The following is a 20,156-nucleotide window of genomic DNA, read 5'->3' as shown; positions in this document are numbered from 1 at the left end:
TGAGGGAGTGTTGAATGCCATATGTCTGTGATATCTAATTCTGTCACTAGCTAGGTGGGAATCCCATCTCTCCATCAGCAATGGCCATGTTTGCTGAGACTGGTCTTATCTTCAGCACCTCCTCCTCTGTAGCTCTAAAGGTGGCAATGACTGGAGGCCCATCTCTGCTTCTCTCCACAATGGTCTGTGCTCTCTTCTCCTACAAGGAGAACAGGATAGATAGACCTCAGAGTGTGAAGAATGGAATGCTTTGGGAAGATGGATGGACAATACCTGTGGAGGGTTATTTGTTTATTTTACTTGTGCATAGTCACAGAGCCAATCAATAAGCTGGTCAGTGTCTAGATAATGCTCCCGAATGCTGCCTTCAGATTTAGTCAGCGGACACGCCTCAACAATGCGAGTCATTGTTTTGACTGCATCACAGCTGCAGCCTGGATGGTCTTGAAGTTGATGCCGATGTTGGGCGGCTGCACAGCAGCCGTGGTCAGTCCAAAAAGTTTAAAAAGGCCCCCTGTTACCCTGGGAGATCGAAGCCGGGTGGATGAGCAGTGGGGTCTACGATGAGAGAATGGTTTCTGGTGGACGTTTTCTGCCAAAGGTCCTCAGCTGTTTACTCCTCAGTGTGGAGGGTTTAATCATATGGAGTGGTGTGAGGGAAGACGTACTGCTGGTGGGCTGAGGAGGCCATTGAATAAGGGCAGCTCTGGGTTGGAGTAGACCTTCTCCAGTAGCTTGCCTGTTGCAATTACCCTCATGATGGGGGAGGGGTGGGGAGGGGGAGTGCTGGGGGGGGTGCAATGTTGCTCAGGATTGGGAGCCAGGAAAGGCGAGTTGGTCAAAGTGTATCTGTGATGATGTGCATTGTTGAGTTGAGTTGCAAATCAGTAAGTTTGGTGTGGGCAGATTGGCACCATACATGTGTGCAGTATTCTGCAGTTATTTATGTGCTGGCAAGAGCAGAGGTCCTTCGGGTCTTGGCCTGTGAACAGCAGGTACCAGCAGTTTAATGAAGAGGTAATTGCAGGTTTTAATGTGTTCCTCAATGTTGATGAGGTGCCGTCTGTATGTAAGGGTTCTGTCACCGGTGGCACCTAGACAGACAGGGTGGTCGTCAGCCTCTGGCCATCCAGGGTGATGTTCAGTTCCCTCTTAGTGCTGGCATTGTGAAGATGGAATGTGCTAGAGACTGTTTTACTGCTGCTTGGTTTTATGCACCATGTTTTGCAGTAGTCGACCAGCTTTGCAATGTCATTGTTTAGCGTGTCTTCCAGCTCAGGGGTAGCCTGAGCCTGTATAACCCAGCCCATGGCAGCTGCATAGATAAACTTCCAGGACCAGGTTGGGGGGAGGGGTAGGTCTTTGGTGTATAAGTTGAAAAGGGTTGGGGCTAAGGCAGATCCCTGAGTAGCCCATTAATCTGTTTCCTCCATGTGCTAGTCTTGTCACCCATATGCACCCTGAACCAGCTTAAACCACTGTAGGATTAAGTGCTCAACTACCTTGAAGCATACTGATAGCAGGCGTATTGGCCAGTAGTTTGGTGGTAACTTTGGTTCTTTGCCCAGTTTCAGGAAGCCAATTACTTTAGACATGCAGCAGAATTTTGGTAGTCTTCCCTCACATAGACCCTTGTAAAGAATTGGGTGAACCAGGTGTAGGCCTATGGGCCAATGTGTTTGAGGAGCTCAGGGAGGATGTTGCTCTGGCTGGCTGTACTGTCCAGCTTGATGGTTTGTAGAACTTTGTCCAACTCCAGGATGGTGAAGGGTTCTGATCTGGAATTGTGCTGCCGATAGAAGGATCTGCACTCGCTTGAGATTTGCTTCTTTACTCTTTTTCCAATGGTGCTTTTCCCACGTGAAGGAGATGGCTCACTACCTGATTGGCATTTACAGATGGGCGGCTTGGTGTTAATGGTCACTGGGCTGCTTCGAGGTGGTGTATGGCTCTCCAACATTTTCGACATGAACAGGCAAAGTCCAGGTTCTTTGTGGAGGATGACAGTGAAGGACAGGTGTGACATTGGTCTAAGGCGAGTGTCAGTGGTGGTTGGTCAGATGGGGAGATGAGGAGCTGTCTCGACAGACAGAAATGGTTATAATTGTTGGTATGAGGAGCGATATGGAAGAAAAGGCTTGCAAAGGCAGACTGAGGGAGTTTGTGCAAGTATGTGACATGCCCTTCACCTTTCCTGTCCTGATTAGGTCACTGGTCCTCTTGTGGCAGAAGATGGAGCGAGAAACTGCACTCCTGCTGCTGACCTCTCCGACTTTCTTGTTTTCAGAAGAAGGTTTCCTCCTGCCATTCAACAGAGAACAGAATCTCTTTGTGGGCCCTTACAACTTGCAGCATGCCCAGAGATGCATCGCTGAAGCCTGCGCAGTCTTGCAACCTTGTGTCTCTGTTTCTGCAGTTTCTGACTCAATCTGACCATCTCTACCATGCTTCAACTCTGGTCCTCACATCTTCCTTATAAATACTTCATCTGAAATAGACTGCTGCGGGTTGTTGTCACGCATGCTCACTCCAATTGGTCATGGAACCCGAAAGTCAGATGGAAAAGCAATGATTGGGTTAGGGATTGTGGTGCTGAGGCTTCTGAGTACCCTATGGACTGCTGTGAGCAGTTCAAAGAGATGAAAGTCAGCTCTAGGATTTTGAGTATTTATGTATTCCGATATTTTAAGGCAATATCCAAGCACTATTCGTCATCTGTTACCACACTGGTCAATAGGGTAATTATATACGGAGAGTTTTGGCTTGACACATGCACATGGAAAACATAACAGCCATAATTTCCAAATTTTTTAATGTAATATCTCTGAAGTAGCTCAGTGATGTAAGATTTTATAGAGCTTGGGAAATGTCAGTTGTGAATAATTTATAATATTTCTAGGCACCCAATGTGCTTTGGAATTACCTTAAAATAAAAAGCAATGGACATGAGAATATTCTGTTGCCATTCCAGTTTAATGTGCCTGCTGATGAAACGGCCTTGGGAGCTAGTTGAACAAAATGAGATGAGGCAGATATCAGCAAAGCATGAAGATGGGGTCACTCAGTCTTCATTCTTTAAAGCTGAAATTTCTCAGGGAGAGAATTTTATATTGCATCCATAATACAAAGTGAAAACCATACTCAGACACAAATAGAAACATAATTTTCTAGAAATAGCCTTTTAGTTTCACAGTGGATTGAATGCTCTCTCCTGTCCAATGAATTGGAAATTTTGGAATGACTTCATATTTGTAACAGAAATTTGAAAACCTAAATATCAATAATATGTGATTTAAAAAAAAATACAATTAAAAAAGTGATAAAACACATTTATATTTGCTGATTTTTAAAAAAAATTACTGTTGGGTTATAGTCATATGAACAAACATACGAACATACGAAATAGGAGCAGAAGTCAGCCATTCAGCCCCTTGAGCCTGCTTCACTATTCAATAAGATCATGGCTCATCGTTTTTTGTTTCAAGTTCCACATTCACATCTACCCATGATAACATTTGATTCCCTTACCTAACAAGAATCAATCTACCTCTGCCTTAAAAGTATTCAATGACCATGCCTCCACCCGCTTCTGAGGTAGAGAATTCCAAAGTCACACAACCCTCTGAGAGAAAAAATCTCTCATCTCTGTCCTAAAAGGGCAACCCCTAATTTTAAAACAGGGCCCCCTAGTTCTGGACTCACCCACAAGAGGAAACAACCTTTCCACATCCACCTTGTCAATAATGTTCACGATCTTATATACTTCAATCAAATCATCCCTCACTCTTCTGAACTCCAGTGGGAACAAGCCCAGTTTGTCCAACCTTTCAAAGAACAAGAACAAAGAAAAGTACAGCACAGGAACAGGCCCTTCGGCCCTCCAAGCCTGCGCTGATCATATTGCCCGTCAACTAAAACATTTTGCACTTCCGGGGTCCGTATCCCTCTATTCCCATCCTATGCATGTATTTGTCAAGCTGCCTCTTCGTACACCACTATCATACCTGCTTCCACCACCTCCTCTGGCAGCGAATTCCAGACACTCACTACCCTCTGCGTAAAAAACTTGCCCCGCACATCTCCTCTATAGTTTTCTCCTCTCACCTTAAATCTATGTCCCCTAGTAATTGACTCTTCCACCCTGGGAAAAAGCTTCTGACTATCTACTCTGTCCATGCCACACATAATTTTGTAAACTTCTATCAAGTCGCCCCTCAATCTCCGTCGCTCTAGTGAGAACAATCTGAGTTTCTCCAACCTCTCCTCATAGCTAATAACCTCTAGACCAGGCAGCATCCTGGTAAACCTCCTCTGCACCCTCTCCAACGCCTCGATATCCTTCTGGTAATGTGGTGACCAGAATTGCACGCAATATTCCAAGTGTGGCCTAACCAAGGTTCTATACAGCTGCAGCATGACTTCCCAGCTTTTATATTCAATACCCCTGCCAATGAAGGCAAGCATGCCATATGCCTTCCTCACTACCTTATCCACCTGCATTGCCACGTTCAGTGACCTGTGGACCTGTACACCCAGATCCCTCTGCCCGTAAATGCACTTAAGGGTTCTGCCATTTACTGTATAATTCCTGCCTGTATTAGACCTTCCAAAGTGCATTACCTCACATTTGTCCAGATTAAACTCCATCTGCCATTTCTCCGCCCAAGTCTCCAACCGATCTATATCCCGTTGTATCCTTTGACAATCCTCTTCACTATCTGCAACTCTTCCAACCTTAGCGTCGTCTGCAAACTTACTAATTAGCCCAGTTACATTTTCCTCCAAATCATTTATATATACTACAAATAAGGTCCTAGCACTGATCCCTCGGAACTCCACTAGTCATAGCTCTCCATTCAGAAAAGCACCCTTCCACTGCTACCCTCTGTCTTCTATGACCAAGCCAATTCTGTATCTATCTTGCCTACCACTGACGTAAGGCTCACTGGCCTGTAATTTCCTGGATTATCCCTGCTGCCGTTCTAAAACAATGGTACAACATTGGCCGTTCTCCAGTCCTCTGGGACCTCACCCATAGCCAGTGAGGATACAAAGATTTCTGTCAAGGCCCCAACAATCTCCTCCCTTGCCTCCCTCAGTACTCTGGGGTAGATCTTATCTGGCCCTGGGGACTTATCCACCTTAATATTCTTCAAGACGCCTAACACCTCTTTTTTGATCTCAACATGATCCAGGCTATCTACACACTCTTCCCTAGACAAATCGACCACTAATCCTTCTCTTTGGTGAATACTGATGAGAAGTATTCATTTAGTATCTCTCCCAGTTCTTCTGGCTCCACACACAGATTCCCACCTCTGTCCCTGAGTGGGCCTACCCTTTCCCTGGCTACCCTCTTGCTTTTTACATATGTATAAAAGGCCTTGGGATTTTCCTTAATCCTGGTTGCCAGTGACTTTTCATGACCCCTTTTCGCCCTCCTGACTCCTTGCTTAAGTTTCTTCCTACTTTCTTTATATTCTCCACGGGCTTCATCTGTTCCCAGCCTTCTAGCCCTTACGAATGCTTCCCTTTTCTCCTTGACTAATCTCACAATATCCTTCATTATCCAAGGTTCCTGAAACTTGCCATGCTTATCCTTCATCCTAGCAGGAAAATGCCGGTCCTGAATTCTTATCAACTGACGTTTGAAAGCCCCCCACATGTCAGTTGTTGATTTGCCCTCAAACATCTGCCTCCAGTCTAGATTCCTCAGTTCCTGCCTAATATTGTTATAATTAGCCTTCCCCCAATTAAGCACCTAAACCTGAGGACTCCTGTTATCCTTATGCACCAGTACCTTGAAACTTACTGAATTATGGTCACTTTTCTCGAAATGCTCCCCTACTGAAACTTCAACCACCTGGCCGGGTTTATTCCGTAATACCAGGTCCAGTATTGCCCCTTCCCTAGTTGGACTATCTACATATTGTCTCAGGAAGCCCTCCTGGATGCACCTTACAAATTCTGCACCATCCAAACCCCTAGCACTAAGTGATTCCCAGTCAATATAGCAACCCTATTGCTTTTACATCTTTCCAAAATCTGCCTACATAACTGCTCCTCAATCTCCCACCGGCAATTGGGAGGCCTATAGTAAACCCCCAACATTGTGACTGCACCCTTCCTATTCTGGAGGTCTACACATATTGCCTCGCTGCATGAGCCCTTCGAGGTGTCTTCCTGTCGTACAGCTGTGATATTCCCCTTAACCAGCAGTGCAACTCCCCCACCTCTTCCACATCCCTCTCTATCCTGCCTGAAACATCTAAATCCTGGAACGTTTATCTGCCAATTCTGTCCATCCTTCAACCAAGTCTCTGTAATAGCAATAACATCATAGTCCCAAGTACTAACCCAAGCTCTAAGTTCATCCGCCTTGCCTGTTATACTCGCATTGAAACAAATGCATTTCAGACGCCCAGTCCCACTGTGTTCAGTAATTTCTCCCTGCCTGCTCTTCCTCTTAGTCCTATTGGCCACATTCACTAGTTCCCAGTCATTTATTTCACCTGCTGATCTATTGCTCTGGTTCCCACTCCCCTGCCATACTAGTTTAAGCCCTCCTGAGTGACACTAGCAAATCTCGCAGCCAGGATATTGGTGCCCCTCCAGTTTAGATGCAACCCGTCCTTCTTGCACAGGTCCCACCTGCCCCAGAAGAGATCCCAATGATCCAGATATCAGAAACCCTCCCTCCTACACCATCTGTTCAGCCACGTGTTCAGCTACACTATCTTCCTATTTCTAGCCTCACTAGCACGTGGCACAGGGAGTAACCCTGAGATTACAACCCTAGAGGCCTGTTTTTTAACTTTCTGCCTAACTCCCTGAACTCCCACTGCAGGACCTCGTCACTCTTCTTGCCTATGTTGTTAGTACCAATGTGTACCACGACCTCTGGCTGTTCTCCCTCCCCCTTCAGAATTTCCCGTACCCGATCAGAGACATCCTGGACCCTCGCACCAGGGAGGCAACATACCATCCTGGTGTCTCTTTCACGACCACTGAAGCACCTATCTGAGCCCCTGACTATAGAGTCCCCTCTGACAATTGCTCTTCTGTGCTTTGACACCCCCTGCTGAACAACAGAGACAGCAGTGGTGCCACTGCTCTGGCTACCGCTGTTGTTTTCCCCTGATAGGCCATCCCCCCCCAACAGTATCCAAAATGGTATACCTGTTAGAGAGGGGGACAGCCACAGGGGATTTCTGCACTGACTGCCTGCCCCTTCTAGCGGTCACCCATCTATCTGTACCTTGGGTGTGACCACGTCTCCAAAACTCCTGTCAATGACGCTTTCCGCCACCTTAATGCTCCTAATTGCATCCTACTGCTACTCCAACCGATCCATGCGCTCTGTGAGGAGCTGCAATTGGGTACACTTCCTGCAGATGTAGTTGCCCGGGACACTTGAAGTGTCACAGATTTCCTACATCCCACAGGTGAAGCACTTCACCCCAGCATCTGCCATTTCTAGAACTATTTAATAAATTAATTTAAATCTAATAACTGCTTATTGACTCCTTATTAACTATACGTTCCCTAGGGCTAGATTTCTACTATAAATGCTAAATTCTAAGAACAGTAATCCCCTGATCCTGGTCTAGATACCCTCTACTTATTAATTAAGTGATTAATTTATTTGGTTTAATTAGTTTAACAATGTTTTCGTTTCAAATGCAGTGTAGATTCTCTACCAGCCAATCATGTCACAGATTTACCGTGACGCCACTTTTAATTTTTTTTTTTAAAGACCCGAGGTCTGTGAATCCCCGAGGTCAGGTTTTTATACTCACCTCTCTGGCACTCTGCCCTCCGACTCTGCTCCCTGGAACTCTCCTCGCACTCTTTTATCCTGTGTCTCGGCCGCTCTCCTCGCGCTCTTTTATCCTGTGTCTCGGCCGCTCTCCTCGCACTCTTTTATCCTGTGTCTCGGCCGCTCTCCTCGCACTCTTTTATCCTGCGTCTCCACTCTCCTCGCGCTCTTTTATCCCGCGTCTCCACTCTCTTCGCGCTCTTTTATCCCGTGTCTCCACCACCCTCCTCGCGCTTGTTTATCCTGTGTCTCCACTCTCCTCGCGCTCGTTTATCCTGTGTCTCCACTCTCTTTTATCCCGTGTCTCCACCGCCCTCCTCGCGCTCTTTTATCCTGTGTCTCCGCCGCTCTCCTCGCGCTCTTTTATCCTGTGTCTCCACCGCCCTCCTCGCGCTCTTTTATCCTGTGTCTCCGCCGCTCTCGCGCTTTTGTCCTGTGTCTCCACCGCCCTCCTCGCGCTCTTTTATCCTGTGTCTCCACCGCCCTCCTCGCGCTCTTTTATCCTGTGTCTCCACCGCCCTCCTCGCGCTCTTTTATCCCGTGTCTCCGCCGCTCTCCTCGCGCCCCCCATTCCTCATAAGACAACCCACTCATTCCAGGTATCAATCTAGTAAACCTCCTCTGAACCACCTCTAATGCATGTACATCCTTCCTTAAATAAGGAGACCAAAATTACACACAGTATTCAAGGTGTGGCCTCACCAATGCCCTGCATAACTGCAGCATAACATCCTTACTTTTATGTTTAATGCCCTGAAATAGGGCTCTGAAGTTCCCATTTGTTTGGTGTTATGCAACACCCTTGAAAACAGTCTAAGATGTGCACATACACAATCAACAAGCCAGATGCCAGCTTGGTAAAGGGATGTGCATGGGCACCCAATAACTGCCAGCAGCAAGCAGAGCAGGCAGTTTTTGATGTCAGTCAATGTGCAGCACTGATTTGAACTCAGCATTGCCATTTTCAAATCCAGGCTCAAGCCTATACCCTGGCTTCACCTTCCACAGCTGAATACAGCATTAAATGGTATGAAGGACCCCTCACCATCAGCATTACTTACAGGAATTATGAGCTCCTTGCAAATTAATTGTTGAATTATTTCTTTCGGCTGCTGGTCCAATTCTACATGTTTTTGGAGCTTTTCTTTTTGTCCTTGAGTTCGAAGGTCAAACTCATAATAGCTAACCTCCATCGCAGGGTAGACCAAAGAAGCAGTTCCAAATCCACACCAGCCAGAACGGGGATCGAACCCTATGCTGTTGGGACCAATCTGGTCCACACCAGCCAACTGACCCAACCAACCCCTCTGAGGAATTTGAGTTGCTGTGGCAACACACACTTTTACATGCATGTTGCAGTCTGAAGCTATGGATAGTGACGGTGGAGGCTCCAATTTTCTTTCTATCACATGGCTGACCAGGAATCTCTCCCTCTCTCACTGCCTGCCATTGATGTGTGTTGGAAGGATTTACAAGTTGATTGTGTTTGGCCACGTTATGAGTGCATCTTCCTTGGCCATCAAGCCCTGGATTGGGATGCTGGAGCTTCTGGCTCAGAGGCAGGGGCACGACCACTGTCCCACAAGGACACCCTCTTGCTTTCCTATACTTGGCTAAAGTTTGAATAGTTTACAGGGAGTGGTCCAGCTAGCGCTGAAGTACATTCTTATTGTTTTAAAAGTTGTGCTGAAACAAGCTGCTTCTAGATATGGGTGGCTGGGTAGGCTTCCTCTGGGAATTGAACATTACCGGGAGAATGAAGAGGGGCCTCACAGAGAAGGACAAGCTGCTCAAAGGAATAGGAGGAGGAAGGCTTTCATCAGTAGGCCATGTCTGCAGAGGGTCTTTAGGGAGTAATTGTCTTACCTAACCTTCAGTGACAACCATGCTTGAGATGTCTTCACTTCACTAAAGTGATTGTGACTGAAATCTGGAAGCTGCTACAGCTACAAATGCAACCTCAGAGCAGAGTAAGGACAACATTGTGTGGCTGTGAAGGTCACTATGGCTCTGAACCTTTATGCAGCTGACTCCTTCCATGCTATTGCTAGAGATGTGAGCAACATCTTGCAGTTTGCAGCTCCCTACTCTATTAGGGAGATCACTGAGGCTCACTATACACGGAGAGACAACTTCATCTCATTCCCTCTTAAGGCAGGCAGACAGAATGAGAACAATGGTTTCCATGGATTGCAGGTGCATGGTGCGACGTGACACTGATTGCATTGCATTTGGCCTTATTATGTCTCATCTGAACTGCACCATTTTCATAAACCGCAAGGAAGTCCACCCCCTCAATGTGCCCATCTTACCCTGAACTCCATGTTTGAATCCTCCAATCAGGCTTCCACCTGTTTCACTGTACCAAATAGCTCTTATACAAATAACATTGGATGTGGCTGTGTCAAAGGTAAACATCTCTCCTCATCCTTCTCGCCCTGTCTGCAGCCTTTCTCATGGTTTATCACACCATCCTCCTCCAATGCCTCAGTGCTGTCACCAGCTGCACTCGCCTTGATCTATTATCTATCCAGCCATAACTAGGCATTCACCTATAGAATCATAGAACAGTGACAAAACAGAGGAGGCCATTCTGCCCCCAACGTGTCTATGCTGGTTTTCTGCGGGAACAACTCAGTGATTGCTGGTCTCCTGCCCTTTCCCCATAGCCCTGCAAGTTATTTCTCTTCGGAGAATTATCCAATTACCTTTTGAAAGCTTTCATTGAATCTGCTCCCCCCTCCCCCCGCACTCTCAAGCACTGCATTCCAGATCCTGTACTTATTGTATAAAAAAGCTTTTTCATGTTACCTTTGGTTCTTTTGTCAATCACCTTAAACCTGTGTCCTCTGGTTCTTGACCCTTCCACCAATGGGAACAGTTTTTCCCTATTTACTCTGTCCAGTCCCGTCAGAATTTTGGATATCTCTATCAAATCCCCTCTCAACCTTCCCTTCTCCAAGGAAAACAGTCCCAACCTCTCCAAGCTATCCACGTAGCTGAAGTCTTTCATCTCTGGAACCATTCTCATAAATCTTTCCTTTACCCTCTTAAATACCTTTACATCCTTCCTAAAATAAAAAATAAACAAAGTCTAATGTTATAAAATGAATGAGGAAGAAATAATGGAAAATCAAGGTTTAGAATATGACTATGATTTTATTGAAGTGGTGCAACTACAATCCTTAAAGCATAAGAATGTTTCATTCAATATTCCAAGCAGTTTCTAACCAACATATGCAATCCTCACAAAAATTCAGTCACACTCTTTCACCCAGTTATGAAAATGGAACTCTGGAGTGCTTTGTTTATAATGATGGTGATACTGAGTGATGCCAAATCACTGCACTGTTCAATACCCGGTGCTAAATAGTCATTGGGTGGACGATTACTAAAGCAGTTATGATGAGCTAACATTAGGTTAAATACATTAAATGACAATTAAATGTAGAATGTTATAGTATAGAACCTGATATCATAGTTACATTTCCACCTAGGGTCTTGTGACTAGCTCTCTGCAATGTGAGAAGAGATTGTCAGGGAATGATCTGGACCTAAACAGCTACAGCTGCTCAAAGAGCCCGGTGACAGTGGAAGTATTTGTGATTGTTGACAATGGCATGGAGGCAGCTTCCTCAGCTCACCGCTGGTCATTCTGAGATAGCCATGAAAATCTCATTTCCCAGGAGGGCATCCTATTTAAGAGATGGTCTGAAGCTCAAACTGATGAACAGGCAGAGCAGAAAGTGAGGTAAGTGTCATTAGTTGGTGTAATCTCCAGAAACCTTGAAATGGATAATCTATTCTGGGAGTTCTTTAATGATTTTCCCGGATAATAAGAGTTAAGGCACTTATCCCATGATACAATGCAACAATCGCTTCAGGCCAGCATCCCCTCAATGCATGTGACAGAGCAGTGAGAATGTTATGAGTGACTGGGTTATAGTAAGTAGATTGGAATGGGTGGTATGGAAGTGCTGTGCTTCTTTTCCCTTGCTCTTCTGGTATTCCTGCTTATGTTCAATTAGATGAAACATTAAATGAAGAAGACGATGGCCCAGATTTTGCGGCCAGTGATGAAGCAATGTCATTCACTGCTGACCGCACTAAGAAATGCAAACTTACCTGGTTGGCTGCAATGGGAATTTCAGCTTTTTGCTGCAGGCAACTTCAAGGCCTTGCAGTGAGGCACAGGCATTTTATTATGATGTTAAATACTTTTAAACACTTTATTAAAACTTTTTAAAACTTTGATCAGCTTTTATATACATTTAACACTTCTATAAACTTTTAAAAATTGTTATAAATTTTTTAATAGTTTGAGAAACTGTACGCCCGGTAACTGGTGCTGGAGGACACCCTGGATGGGCTGCCTCAGTTTTTAACAGGAGCTGTGACTCTGTAGTGGACCTAAATTCTTGAAATAATTAAAGCTATCAGAGAAAGAAGAAAGCAGCATTTCCATAAAATAAATTCAGATCCCACCTCACACTTAGCAGTGCACAAATCTCCCTCTCTCCCTCTCCTAGTCTGGAACTACACTGAAACTGTCCAGTTATTCAGAAAAGCTGCTTTTCCCCTACCGCCTGCCCACACCCTTATGCTTCAAATGTGTGTAGAGAAAAGATGTGGAAACAAACTTACCACACCACCAACACAAAGTGCTTTCAGAAAAGAAGGCAGTGTAAAAATACAAGTGCATTATTTATATTGAATATAGTTTATTAATTCTACATTAAACAGCCATCTCTGTTGTAATGTGGCATTAAGGGGTTGCAACATGACATCACTGGAAAGGAAGTATGTCATGCGGCTCAGTTTTAGTTTTTATTTTGCTTTTAAGCAGAGCACACACACAGCTCTGTTGCTGGTGACTTCAAGCTCTATACCTCTGTATAAATGTTCCCTTGTGCGTAGTCTTAACCTACAGTGTGTTTATCCAATCCCTTATGAGCGATTGGTGCCTTTATATCATTATAAAAACACAACATGGTATGCAACAATGGTTCTTTCTGAACAACATAGTGCTCAGCCTGGTAGCAAGATTCAGTACAGGCATGACATGGCAAACAGTCTTAGATTATGCTACATGGCATGAGACGATCCTTGACATTCTGGTCGGATTGCAATGAAGCTGCAGGATTGGCGAGTGCTGAGAACACAGTGTTCTGGCTGCGCAGAAAAGCTTTGTAGACAAAGCTGGTAAGCAGATGGATGCCTCATGGTGTGTAGAACAGCGTGTCAAGGAGGCCAGCCCTGGGTTTGCTTAGTTGGGAAAGGCAAGTGATCAGTGTGTGGGTCGGATTGATAGCCAACGAGAGAGAGTCAAACAATAAAAACCAAAACAATCATAAAAATCGGGCCAGAGGAGGTTGTGATTTTAATGGGTGGAGCTTCAGAAAAGTGTGTGAAAGCAGCTACAACAACAATTATCTCAGGTTCATAGGAAAAGGAAGGCCAAAGAGATATTGTCAAAATGTCCACAAAATTCCACAGTTTGAATTGGGATGTGGCTGACTTACTATCCGAATTCAGAATGTTTAAACAGTGTACAGAGATGTGGTTTCTTGGTTCAGATGTGTCTGGCCTGGACAAGCAAGCCATAAAAATTCACCGAGCAATTGGGAATAAAGGTCTACACAGGCTGAACATGTCAGGATTAACAGCAGAAGAGCCAAAGGGTTCCCAAAAGATATGGACTACATTGGAAGACCGGTTCAGAATCAGGTTCAACTTCCATATTCATCAACTAGAGTTCAAGTCATTTCAACAGCAACTTACAGAATCCATAAACCACTTCATCAGCAGATACAGAGGAAAGGGTACGTACTGTGATTTTTCAAACATAGAGCTAATTGTTGAATTGGTGATCGCATCAACTCCTATGGAAGCATTTCAGAAAGATCTGTTAGACAAGCCCAAAACATATAACACCAGGGAGTTACTCAAGGATGGACATAAGTATGAAGCGATCCGCACAGGTCAATAAAGTTTATAGGTCCTAAGTACAATCCCAATTATTGACACACTCACAAGCACACCCAAACATAACAAGCCATGTGGAAGGTGCAGCCTTCTGAATGCACCAAGGAAATGCCCAGCTTCCCAGGAATTCTGCAAGGTATGTGTCAGAAAGGGCCATTGGCAGCGACAGTGCGCTAGAGCAAAGGCTGATGCAGCTACAACGAGCCACACACTGATCCAAACAGACTTCAAGCAATAAGAATGACCATCTGGTATCCCATCAGAAGCATATACATGAGATGATTGACAAACCAGAAAATGACGAAGATGCGCATGATGAGATGAAGAGAAGTGAGCACGTGTTTCACACCGTCAATCCCATGGAAAACATAGATACCATCTCACCGTCCGAGGTGTTTGCCAAGATTCAAATTATTTGCCCTAAGAAAGTTGGTAACAATGTTATTGGCCAAGATTGACACAAGGCAAGTGCCAACATACTACCCCTGAAAATTCTAAAAGACATGTATACACAGACACAGAAGGCAATGGTGAAACCTACTACTGTGAAACTTTCAGTGTACAACAGTTCACTAATTCCATGTGCAGGGTCCATAGTCCTGGATTGCAAGTACAATCAATCCTCCTGGGTTCTACATCATGGAGACTAAAGGCCCAGTGATTGGCATGTTGTAACCTCACACAAGTAACAATCCATGGAATCAATCAGACCTCACAAGGCAGATCAACCTCAGAAACTATTTCTACCACCTCAGTTCACAACCTAACATTGAAATATCCAGAATGTTTTGACAAAATTGGCAGTTTTATGGGAGTTGCAATATTACACTTGTAGGAGAATGCTCGTCGGTCAATTGGTCTGGGACATTTTGCACAGTGCAAATGTCAGCAGCTACAAGAAAAAAAGATTCCACATTATAGAAACAGTGGGAAATCATCTTTAAAGGATGACCTAATTCAATTCAGCATGTCCGCGAACACAAGACCATTTTGGCCTTATCTGGATGAGTTAGGTATCTCCCGAGGAGTAATTTTTAAAGGCAGGCAGGCCATCACACCTGAATCATTGTGACTTGATATTCTTCAACAATGTCATCACTCATGTCAGGAGCATATGCCAAGTCAGTGCAAAGCACCATTGATTTCATATAAAGTTCCTACCCATTTCTGGTCCAAAATTGCATCTGATGTCTTTCATGTCCATGGGCTGAATTTTGCGTTTGACGGGTGGGCGGGCCCGACCGAATCGGCGGCGGGCGGGCAGCTGAACTCCAACACATGTCTTATTGATGGTGATGAGATGGTGCAAGGGGTGCCTCAAAGTGTCGTGGCCAAGTGCCATCTGCTGGCCTTGGCGCCACACATAGTTGCGCCTCCTTGCCATGGGCGCTAGGACCCGTGTGCTATTCAAAGTGATGGACGCCGAATGTGTCCAAGGTGGCCGTTGGGGGAGGGGGTTGGGAGCAGCCGTACTATCTTCTGGTGACTGATCACCAGTAGTGTGGACAGGAGCCGCTGGAGGCCTCAGATGGGCCACTGTGGTTGGGGTGCGGCGTGTACGTGCAGAGTACATGAGCGATCAGCCCCAATAAATCCTCCTCTCTGTTCTGCAGGCAAAAACTGAGAACAATAGCCGGGAGCGGCAGCGGACTGGTGGTGGGCAGGCCGTGCTGCAGCACCTCACCACGTATGAGGAGCAGGCCATGGAGCTGGGGAGGAGGCAGGCAGCCAGGTCCGCAGGTGTCTGTGAAGCTGGGATGCAGCGGCCAGGTATTTGAGGGCCACAGTCCCATCCACTCTGTCTCCCCACCATCCAAAGCACTGATGGTTGTTGCAATCGTTAATGCAGCAACACTGCTCATTCACAGACTGATACAGTCAGACGTGTGGGTCATACACAAAGGTCCCTTGAGGAATATCGCGTCTCTAGCACCTTCCAAAGTGGCCTTATCCCATTTCTGACCACTATCCGCATGGCCTAACATGCCATGGCATCGCTGCTGCACATCCAAACATTTATTGCATCTTAGGAGGGTTTGTACCTCCACCACCCTTTCAGCCAGTGCGTCCCACATTACTCTGTCCAAAAGGTCCTCAGCACCTCACCTGTCAACCTCATGGCACTCAACTTAAAAATAAATGCCACCACGTTAGTCATCCCTGCGCCAAGGGGAAATGTTGCCTTCTGTCCACCCGGTCTATGTCCCTCATAATGGTATGAAGGTCAATAATGTGACCTGTCAATCTCCTGTGCTTCACGGCAAATTTCACAAGTGTTTGCAATGTTTCCTCATCAGTCCAATTCTCCAGGCCAGCATGCATCCAGGTCAGGACCCTCTGCACTCTCCGCACTCCAATGCCATCCCTCCCATGAAGTGCAGGTCACAAGCGAAGGCAGATGTGTAGATGTGCCCTCGACAGCGTTTTCTGCACTTGCAACATGACCTCCCTTTTCCTACATTCTATTCCTTGGCTAATAAAGGCAAGTCTGGCTTTTACCTTGTTAAACGCCTTATGTTCCTGTTCTGCTACTTTAACGGGTTTGCCCAGCAAGGTCCCTGTTATCGTCGTGACTTCCCACGGTCCTACCATTACTCATGTATTCCCGTACCTTGCATGTCTTGCCCAAGTGCTTAACTGCACACTTATCCACATAATATTCCATGTGGCATTCCTTAGGCCACCTTACCAGCCTGTCTGTATGCGCGTGTAATGTTTGGGCCTCCTCTTGACTATTTACCACCCCACTAATGTTCATCTCCTTAGGTTCTTGAAGGGTGAGCGACTTATGAGGCTGGGGGGGAAAGGGATGAAAGGTGTTACTGACTGAACGCTAACTGATGCACTGTCCTTGTTGTTAATTTCAGCATCACCACTGCATGGCCGCCCCCAACACGTCCGGAGCCCCCCCTCCACACCTGAGGGCCAAGACTTGCAACTTGCATCACATCCTTTCAGCGAGCCAGGCACCAGCGCAGCGACAAACACTTCGGTGGGGATCATGACGTTGGCTAGTGTCCCGGGGCACAGTGCAGAGGGCACTTCACAATCACTGGAGGAGATGGCACGGACAGAGAGTGCTGATGGTACCAGCAGCCGGAGGACTGCAGGGGACCAGGCACATGCTGAGTCGGGCAGTGGTGATGTGCCTCTGGAGATGTCAACCATGCAGCAGCTGCAGGACAAGCGGCAGGGTGCACGGGAGCAACTGGCAGGGTTGCATGAGGGTGTGCTTGACTTGGTCTCTGTGGTGGAGGAATCCAGGCAGAGTGTCAGTGATGGCATGAACCTCAGGACAGAGCTTCAGGCTTCCTCCATTGAGAGATTGGTGACTCTCATGGAGAGGGGCTTCCAGCAGATTGAGAATCTTCTGATTGGGTTACGCTCTGACCTGCAAGCCCTCACAGCGCCAATGACCACAGGTGGTCATTCGCAATGTGGGAGATGTACTGGGCACCAAGTGTCGCAGCTCGGTGCCCACCCATCTGCGGTGAGCAGGGAGGTCCAATGTGACCTCACGTTGGCGCAGCAGCTGCCTGTCGTCGCTGCGAGCTCCTCTCAGGGCACTCCGAATGAGGGCAGCAGCTCCTCCGCCCCTCTGCCAGTGACCATTGCATCCATTGAGGCTGCGACAATTGGGGAGGTGCCTGTTCTGGAACTGGCCACACCCTCCCAGGCGGGGCCATTACAGGCTCCACAGGCCAGAGGACGCCTGCCAAGGTCATCAAGGCCAACAGGACAGCAGAGTCAGCAGGCTGTCTCACAAGCCACTCTGAGCGATGGGGCGGCAACTAGACAGAGCACCCGCATACATAAGCATAAGGCACGTTAGGCACTCCACGGGTTTGTCACTGGTGATTTTGTGTTGATTAGGGAATATATCGTTATGTACGTCAGAGCAATGTTTTGTGCTTTATTTTGGTGGGAATAAAGTCCACTTTCCTGACCATGGCTGAGGGTGTTTCCTTTGTGCTGCATTGGTATGTTTCACAGACATCTCATGAGTGTTTGAGTGGACATTGATGTTTCTGTACTAAGCCCTAAGTTGCAGCTGATGAGGTGGAAGGTGTAGCACCTAAGTGCCACGTGTGGAAGTTCCAGGCAATGCTGCTCCTGCTGATCCATGTGTGTAGATCTAGCTGCAGGTTCGTTGGATTAAAGTGTACCGGGTGTCCCTGCCTTCTTGGTGTAGTAGTGGGTCGGCGTGCTGCCCCTCATCATCGCCCTGTGCTTCCTCATCCTCTGGGCCACTGCTGGATTCATCATTTGCAGCTTCATCCAGTGCGTCAAGGTCTTCATCATCAACTGCATCCCCCTTTTCCAGCGCAAGATTGTGCAGAGCGCAGCATGCTACCACTATCACAGAGACACGATCTGGGGGGTACTGGAGTGCGCCCCCTGAGCGGTTCAGGCATCGGAAGCGCATCTTGAGAAGACCGATGGTTCTCTCCACCATAGCCCTTGTGGAGCCGTGGCTCCTATTGTACCGCTGCTCAGCTTCTGGTCTTGGATGGCGGAGAGGCATCATGAGCCACCTTCTGAGGGGATAGCCCTTGTCACCCAGCAGCCAACCATCCAGCTGGATTGGAGCACTGAAGAGCCCCGGCACCTGGGAGCGTCTGAGGATGTAGGCGTCATGGGAGCTGCCTGGGTACCTTGCACAGACTTGTAGAATCAGCATCCTGTGATCACACACTATCTGCACATTCATGGAGTGGAAGCCCTTCCTGTTGACGAAGGCACCGGGTTCACCTGCTGGCACCTTGATGGCCACATGTGTACAGTCTATAGCACCCTGGACACAGGGGAAGCCAGCAATGGCCACGAAGCCTCTGGCTCATTGTGTCTGGCTTGCCTGGTCGCAGCGGAAGTGGATGAAGGTGGATAGCCGTCTGAACAGAGCGTCTGTAACCTGCTTGACACAAGTGTGGACAGTTGATTGGGAGACATCGCAAAGATCACCCACCGAGCCCTGGAAGGAGCCAGAGGCATAGAAGTTGAGGGCAACTGTGACCTTCAGAGTTGCTGGCATGGGGTGTTCACCCACACAGTTAGGGGAGATCTCAGGGCCAATCATCTGACAGATATAGTTGTCTGTCTCCCTTGAGAGTCGGAGCCTCTTTCGGCACTGCACCTCAGATATATCGAGGTAGCTGCTTCTCCACCTGTATACCCTGGCAGCAGGATAGTGGCATCTTCTGCGGCCCCTTCCACCTTGGACAACCTCTTGGCCCTGCGCCCCTTGTGCCTGCGCCTGGCCTCCCAAAGGTGGCTCCCCTGGAGGCTGATTGTCTAGTCCTGGCCTCCTCCTTATTCTATCCTTCCTTTCCTCCTCAGAAGAGCTGCCTCCAGTGGAGATGTGAGAACCCATACCCCAGGCTAAATGGAGGGCTCTGGAAAGCTGCAGGCCTGATAAAGATTACTGTCTGCAGACTGGTGAGCTGGAGTTTCAAAGTACAGAGAAAGCTATTGGAAATCATTCTGAACTGCTAACAATCACACAGGCAAGTTTAAAACACTTTCTGTATTAAATACTTCAGAAAAAACATTAACAACCCCTCTGATCTCACGGGCTGAATTTTGCCATTGGCGAGCTGGGGGCGGGGCCCGCTCTCCGACGCGCAAAATGACACAGGATGACGTCAGGCAGAACCCCCGATGTCATCCCACTCCATTTAAATTTTCAGGAAGGCGGGGGCACAGCGAGATCAGCTGTGCGCCCACCGACCTGTCAATGGCCAACTGAGGCCAATGACAGGATCATTAAAACAATTAAAGCCCCTGCCCGTCCAACCTTAAGGTTGGCGGACAGGCCAGGAGCCCCGGCGGGAAATAGAAAAAACTTGAAACCTCACCCACCGGTGGAATGAGGTTTCATGTAGGGTTTAAAAAACTTTAATAAAGTTTTAGTTAAATTTATTAACATGTCCCATCTCGTGTGACATTGTCACATGAGGGGGACATGTTAAAGATTTCTTTTATTTTTCTATTTTCAATCTTTGTACAACTTTCAGTGATCTCCCTGAGGCAGCACTTAGCCTCAGGGAGATGTGTGCTCTTCCGTGCACATGCGCGAAAGAGCGCACTCTCGCATTTGGGGAATCCCCCCCCGCCCGTACAGGGAGTGCATAGCATTTCCCACCGGACGTCACGCTGAGTGGGCCTTAATTGGCCCACCCACATAAAATGGCGGTGGGCCCCGCTTCTCCGGTGGGGATCAGCTCCCCGCCTGCCAGAGATTGGGTCGGGCCCGCCCGCCTGACAGGCAGAAAATTCTGCCCCACATATCCTGCCCGTAGATGAGGTTTGTTAAAAAATCAGTTACCCGCCTGCCCGTTGGGCCCGTGCGCCG

The sequence above is a fragment of the Cetorhinus maximus genome, chromosome 15 (assembly GCF_964194155.1).
Source record: "Cetorhinus maximus chromosome 15, sCetMax3.hap1.1, whole genome shotgun sequence".
NCBI classification, from domain to species: Eukaryota; Metazoa; Chordata; class Chondrichthyes; order Lamniformes; family Cetorhinidae; genus Cetorhinus; species Cetorhinus maximus.
Note: the sequence above shows the minus strand (reverse complement) of the source record.